The following is a 7,469-nucleotide window of genomic DNA, read 5'->3' on the forward strand; positions in this document are numbered from 1 at the left end:
TTGCTTTCATTTTGACTAGGGCTGTAACGGTAAACGGTATATCGATAAACCTCAATAAAATTCCAGACGATTAGTAATACTGTTTGAATTTTTAATTACAGAAAAAACGTCATTATTATTGCATTTTCGGAAAGACCGTTTACTTCCTAGAAAAAGAGTCACAATAGCGCCGGCGCATGCGCACTAACGTGGTTTCGCTTGAAACATGGCGAAAAGCAACTACAGACTTTGCTGCGTAGAGTTCCTCTTGGACTAAACGGAGCCGAGAGCTTCGTTTAACTTCTTTTCCTCTCGCTTCATTTCCGTGGAGTCTCTGCGTGCGTTCTAGAGTGCACTGCTGCTATCAGTTGACGACAGGTGTGGACAATATTGGAGACAGATGCATTTGTCCCACGCTAAAAGTACACCATGGAGGAGATGTTGCTTTCACTTTCTCAACACAACACCCTGCTGTGACTGAGAGTTAATGACGTGAGGAAACATGCAGAACGCGATGTGTCGGGAACGTTGCCACAACTTGTTTATAAAGTCTTACCGTTTGTTTACTGGGATGGTCACTCGTCCTTCATTTAACTGCTGATATTTTCAGTGTTCCGATAACATCAATATTAGCTAAAAAAAAAAAAGTGTCATCTCTTCGAATTGAACGCAGGCTGTGAAGATTGTGTATTAGATGTGAGAGGTATAACTTGTGTTTGTTTTTGTTGGCCAAACTGAAACACATGGTGTTTTTAGAGAAGAGCAAAGCCTGTTTATTTGAGTTTATCTTCATTAGCCAAACTGCGTTGTGTTTTATACAGGTATCAAAAAGTATACACTAGGGTTGTACGGTATACTGAGTATCGTGGTACTAATCAATAGAAATCGGTACTATACCACCTTTGGAAAAGTACCGGTACCGTCCTTTCATCTGAGGGCCGCTTTGCGGCTGTGACTTCAGAGCCGAGGCGCGTGATGTTCAGTGTGTCAAAGTGCATACAAGTAATAACATCTTCGAGAGAAAAAAATGGCAAAAAACTTCAATTCTGCTGGGTAATAAAAAGGGTGCGTGAAGTGCAATATGGAGGTATTCAGGCTTCAAAACTAACAATAAAGGTGACGCTTTAAACAGGGAGGCACCGCGTTGCAAGTACTGTTTTACATCTTCCCTGCTCGTCGGCTCCCAGACCGTGGTCGAGGAGAGCAGGGGAGACGTTCCCTCCACGACTGATATATTGTTGGGGTTAACACCCTTCACTTCATAATAGGTCCGTAAGGCTTCGCTCTTAGACCGGAATGACGAGGCCGTCGGTTAGTTGCAACTTGGTCACTTTATCATTTCCACAGGGCACAGCCGGACATCCACCATGCTATTAACACTCCTGCACATGCTAGCGCTACCTTTCCTAACTTGCCCACTCACTTACTCATGTCACTCACCCCACATACTGCTATTCTTAAAGGTCACCTCACATACTGCCATTCTTAAAGGAGCACACACACACACATACATTACTCTCACAACAGCTGCTTTAAAACACGCCTCGCCAAATGTGGCGATTAGAATAAGCACCTTTGCTTCAAACTTAGGTAAACATTTAAATAATAAGCATTCAGATCTGCACAAAGAGTTAAAACATAAAAAGTGGCAGTTAATAATGTAGTTGTTACACCTGTCCTGCTGTTCGGTCCGGTGCAGACCGTAGTCGAGGAGCACAGGGAAGACGTACCTTCAGGGTCGATGCCTTTTCAATGCCTTTGAATTTATATTTTAACCTTGTAAAATTGTTCTTTGACTGTGAGTGTTTAATGTTGTGTAATATTTTCTGTTAAACTAAAGCCAATATTGACATTTTTCGTAGTTCCCTTTATTTGGAAAAGTATCAAAGTATTGATTAGGGCTGCAACAACTAATCGATTAAATTGATTAAATCGATTAAAATCGATTATAAAAATAGTTGGCGATTAATTTAGTCATCGATTCGTTGGATCTATGCTATGCGCATGCGGAGAGGCTACTTTTTATTGTTGTTTTTATTTTTATTTTTGTAATTTTTTAATTTTTTTTATCAACCTTTATTTATAAACTGCAACATTTACAAACAGCTGAGAAACAATAATCAAAATAAGTGTGGTGCCAGTATGCTGTTTTTTTTCAATAAAATACTGGAAAGGATAGACTTGTAGTTTGTCTTCTTTTATCCGATTATTAATCGAAGTAATAATCGACAGATTAATCGATTATCAAATTAGTTGTTAGTTGCAGCCCTAGTATTGATATACATATTAGTACCGGTACTAGATTATTGTATCGGAACAACGCTAGTATACACCATGTTTTTACATGTTGTGGATTTGTTCATTTTACAAAGTTACTTTAAAAAACATTTATGTGACATAGCGCTTAATGTTTTATTGTGTATAGTTAATTCCTATACAACATATTTCTGCTCAAACTCTTAATGTATCTGTCCCAATACAGCATGTAGATGTAAATGTGCATAATATTTCTCTTTATTTAAATATAAACAGAGATAAAGGCATCATGTAATGTGAAAAGGGTGACATGTTAATACTTAATGAACATAAAGACAAATATTTGCTTTTAAATATATAGATAATGTTTATAGCCTTATTAGACATTACATTCACACCCCAACCCAACACTGATAATAATTATATCAGTGATAAATTTGGTCACAATAACCGTGATAGGAAATGTTCATATTGTGACATCCCTAGTTTTGACGTTAGTTTTTTTGACGAAGTAAACCAAAATAATATGTTTATATAAAGTTCTAAACATGCTGCAGCTCATAAACTTACAATAAAAAATATTTTTATTTCGTGAAAGTATAATTTGCATTAAGTATTTGTCACACTCTGCTGCTTCATTCCTGCAGTGTTTCGTGACCAGCAGGCACTCTAACACGCACCCGTCGGCGCAATAAACAAAAAAAAATACACAGAACGACCAACATAAATAACATACCATATTTTTGGGACTTAAAATCCTTTAATTTTCTCAAAAATCGACAGTGTGCTTTATAATCCTGTCCACCTAATGTACAGAATAATTCTGGTTGTGCTTACCGACCTCGAAGCTATTTTATTTGGTACATGGTGTAATGATAAGTGTGACCAGTAGATGGCAGTCACATAAGATGTGTAGACTGCAAGATGACACCAATAAACAACAGCAAAACTTTAAATGTTCCACTGAGAATATAGAACGTTACAAGCGGTGCTCAGAAATCTGTCAAAATGTTTTATTATGACTTTGGTAAGCTATGAAGGCACATCGCTTGATGGATTGTCGGTGCATTACCGTACTATGCTTCAACATATGGGTATTATTATGGTGTGTGTACAAGTACCACAAAATGGCACCTATTTGGAGACATATTATCTGGCGTTTTGTTTTGCATTATTATGCAAAAACAACTTTTCTTACCTTCTGGTACCTGCTGATCTGGATTTGGGATTGCATAAATCCTAAAAATTAGCAGGCATCCGCCATTGTAGTCCATGCCAACAACATTGTCGATAAACTTATTTTTTCCCTCTATCTTATGGGGCATTGATTTTCCGCTGTTGCCATTTGTAATATAAAGGGGCGTAAAGTTGTAACTTAAATCTGTAACGAGGCTTGCAGAGTTATTGCTAATCAGTTTACTTATTTACCTACAGTACTTATTTTGCTTTGTAATATTCCTGCTTCATTCTCTTCCATCTCACTTGTATTTGTTACGGAGTTCGAATGAAGAACTATTGTTAAACAGTTTACCTACTTACTTATAGTACTTATTTTGTTTTGTAAAATACCTGCTTCATTGTCTTTCATCTCACTTGTATTTGTTGTGAAGTCCAAATGAAGCCTGCATTCTCCATTTCCTTTGCTACCTTTTTAAATTAATGTCTTTATTCCAATATTGGGTCCTCTTAGATGCTGCCGACGCCATGTTGGCGTTGTTGCCTATGTTTTGATTAAATGGGATGTGCTTTGGGTTTATATGCCGCGTGTTGAGACTGGTGCATGTGCAATACAAAGGGTCCCCTCAGACAGCACACCCACTTGGTAAGAACTGGTTTTCAATCGTGTAATCTGGGTGTTAATCCAATTTATCAAAAACCAAACACAATCAGATGAAGGCGTTTCCATGGGTTGTAAAATTATTTTTTGAGCCAAATTATTTGAGAAATCCGACTAAATGTTGTGCATGGAAATGTAGTCACTGACTGATTTTGCACTTCAGTGAAGTCCCCAAGACCTACCTACACGAATACAAACAGCCTTAGAAAAACTCTACTCTAAAAAAATACTGAGGAGAAGAGCAAGCAATATTCAATCCACATTCTGACATGTTTTATGCATGTGAAGTTTTTGTTTTGTCCTTTTGGATTAAATTAATTTAAAACTATCCACAACATTGTTGCCATTCTCAACCACGCTTGTGTAAAACTGGATTTTTTGCACTGACCACTCCCAAAACAAGTCTTGACGCAAACCGCAATTATTAGCAATGATGTCATCTCTATAGAATTTAAAAAAAACTCCAGGCATGCTCTGACACATTGGTTTAAAGCGGTTGGTAACCTGTTTTCAGAGTAATGCTAGAGTGGCAATCTCAAGATGCATGCAATAATAGGTTATATAATGTGTTGCTAAGATGACTCGTATATTTTGAAAACGTGTCCTTGCATCAATAAATTCATGCTTTGCGTTTGCGCTTATCCTGTTTTTCCTCTCGTGTTGTCTCAACTAAGCATGAAGTCTTGTCATAAATATTGAATAACTTGGACAGATAAGTCTCTGCCTTGAAACTAAACTTTTGGTAATAAATAAAGAACACTCCCATTTGTCCCATTTCCAACTGAACGTGTCGAAACCCATTTTTGAATTTTTTAATCTTCCTTTGAGAGTCTGACGGCGTCTGACTCTTTTAAAGCGCAGAGAGAAAGTAAGATCTATAAATATAATAAAACACAATTCTTTGTGGACATAACACAGCAACAATTCTATTAAAAAGCACACAGTGTGTCATTAAACATTCATCTTTTTTGGTAGATTTGATGCTGCACCCTACTATGGATTTAGGGTTTTTACAGGGAGTTTTACTTGTGAAGTTATTGCATAATGATTTTAAAAGTATAGGCTGCTAATACAAATTGCTCTAATTAAGGACAAGATTTTACGAGTGCTAAAAGTTGGTACATGTTCCCAGCTAGCGAAAAGCCACGTTGTTCCCTTCAAACCCCCAGTTTGTGTAGATGTCTTTATATAGAAAGTAGCTTTAGGGCCCCTTGTCATCAGCATGCACTATTTTTATCTCCATGTGACCACCTTTTGAATTACTTCTTACCCAGTTGCATTTATTTAGTACCGCAACCAGACACGCCGAGACCCTAGTGTGTGTCCACATTTGGAGACTTTGAGCAGAATATTTTAAAATGTTTAATCCTAATAAATGATCCCCAAGGCAAATGTTTGTGCTTGCTTTAGTCATCATTGTGCTGTCAATCCTGACAATGAAAAATGCAATGGAAGGATATCACCTCCTCTTGTCGATCAGGCATTCTACAGCTTGCTTTTCCAGGACTGTCAGCATCTCCGTGTCCTTGCCGATATGTGATAGTAAACATCAGATACAGAATATGTCTTGTATTAGACAATGGTTGTCTTTGTTAATGTCTCCATCATAACAATACTAGATAGCAGCAGGAAGTAGAATAGAATAGCAAGTACTTTATTGATCCCTGGAGGAAGTACAGTCAACACCAGGGTTTCCCCTCGATTGCCACTATATATGTGTCTCATTTATGACATTATGATAATTATAATAATTTTATTGGCAATGTTTAATACACACAGAATTTGACTTGGGAGACTGTGCTCTCTTTGTTCAATGCAATTTCATTGGTTGCTGCTTATTGTAAACGGTAACACAGGCTACACTATATTCTTCCCTTGCTGAATGTTGCAAGTTAGTTTGCCAAATATTCAAACAGTCCTTTGAATTAGAGATTAAAAAATAACTTGAGGTCTTTTGTTGCTATCCTCCACAATAAAGTCACTGTAAAACTAACCACACTAAGGAAAGTACATTATATATACACATGAAGTGCACATACATGTAGGAATCATGTAAAAAAAGAAATACCGTTATGCAGGATAAGCTCTAATGCCGCTAGCTCAATTATTAACATACAATGGACAAGCTTATTGACAGGCTATCCAAAATTAGCATGGACGATCGCAAGGCACATAATAATAGACAATCATTCACACTCACATTCATGTCTGTTGACAATTTACAGTCTCCGATAAACCTAACATGCATATTTTTGGAATGTGGGAGGAAACTGGCTTACTGAAGAAAAACCAAAAACACGCACACACGCTGGGGTTCTCCCACAAAGAGATGTCCAAGACGCACACGGCGTAAAGTTGGTAGTAATGTCAAAAGAATTAGGGTAGTTTACACAGGGTTGAACAAGAAATACCTTAATTAACTTGAAATACCTTTCTCTTCAACTTTCTCTCCTTACTTTTGCAGAGTGTCAGCTCCGATCAGGTGCGCAACCAGCTGTATTGATACTGACAGGCGATTTAGAGGCACGTTTTTGTTGTTTTTCAAAATAAAGCATAGATGAACATTGTTACGATATTTGAGGTGTTTTTCAAACTTATTATGACGTAAATAATAGACGACATACAGTATATCCATTCACACAATATTTTACCTAATTTTGTTTTCATGTAAAAAAAATATTTTCTTGTAAAAAATATATATTTTGAAGGTGTGGCGGCATTTATCTTGCAGTGGCGGTGCGCCTCAATCATTTACATGTAGAGGAAACCTTGAACATTAAACGCACGGCTACGATGTTACAGTTCGAGCTTATGATAATAGTAGTGAAGCAAGGAGAATATGACATAATTATTGACTGAAGCGCCGTATTTCTTCCAGAGCACAAATAAATGTAGTCTACACTCTTTAAAGGCTCGATGAGACGCCAAAGTGCTTGAGATAATGACTTTAATGCCCACCCATGCAAAAATGCCAATCAGTAAAATATGTGACAGTATGTTACAATGAATGTGGCATTTAGCCATGTATACCACTTTTGTACTTTATACCATTTTTAACGACTTTGTAGATCATCACGTCGAAGTCCAAAGACACGTTGGAAACCTGCGTTGAAAGTGCATAATGGATTGCAACATTCATATTGTGTCATATCTAAGTGGATAAGGACACAAGGTCATTATCTAGCAACGACTGTACAAATACACAATGTTTATTTAAACGTTTAAAGTATGGTGATATTCTATGACTTGAGTACATTCAATATGTTTATGCACCAGTTAGACGAGGATTGGACCAAAGGCTTTGCCTTTTACCCTACTTTTTGTTTTCTTTCCACTGAAAGTAAAACCTTCCTGTGTGTGTCATCATGTTTGATGAGTTGTCTGTTTTGTCTTTCCT

Source organism: Entelurus aequoreus, linkage group LG12 (genome assembly GCF_033978785.1).
Source record: "Entelurus aequoreus isolate RoL-2023_Sb linkage group LG12, RoL_Eaeq_v1.1, whole genome shotgun sequence".
NCBI lineage: Eukaryota > Metazoa > Chordata > Actinopteri > Syngnathiformes > Syngnathidae > Entelurus > Entelurus aequoreus.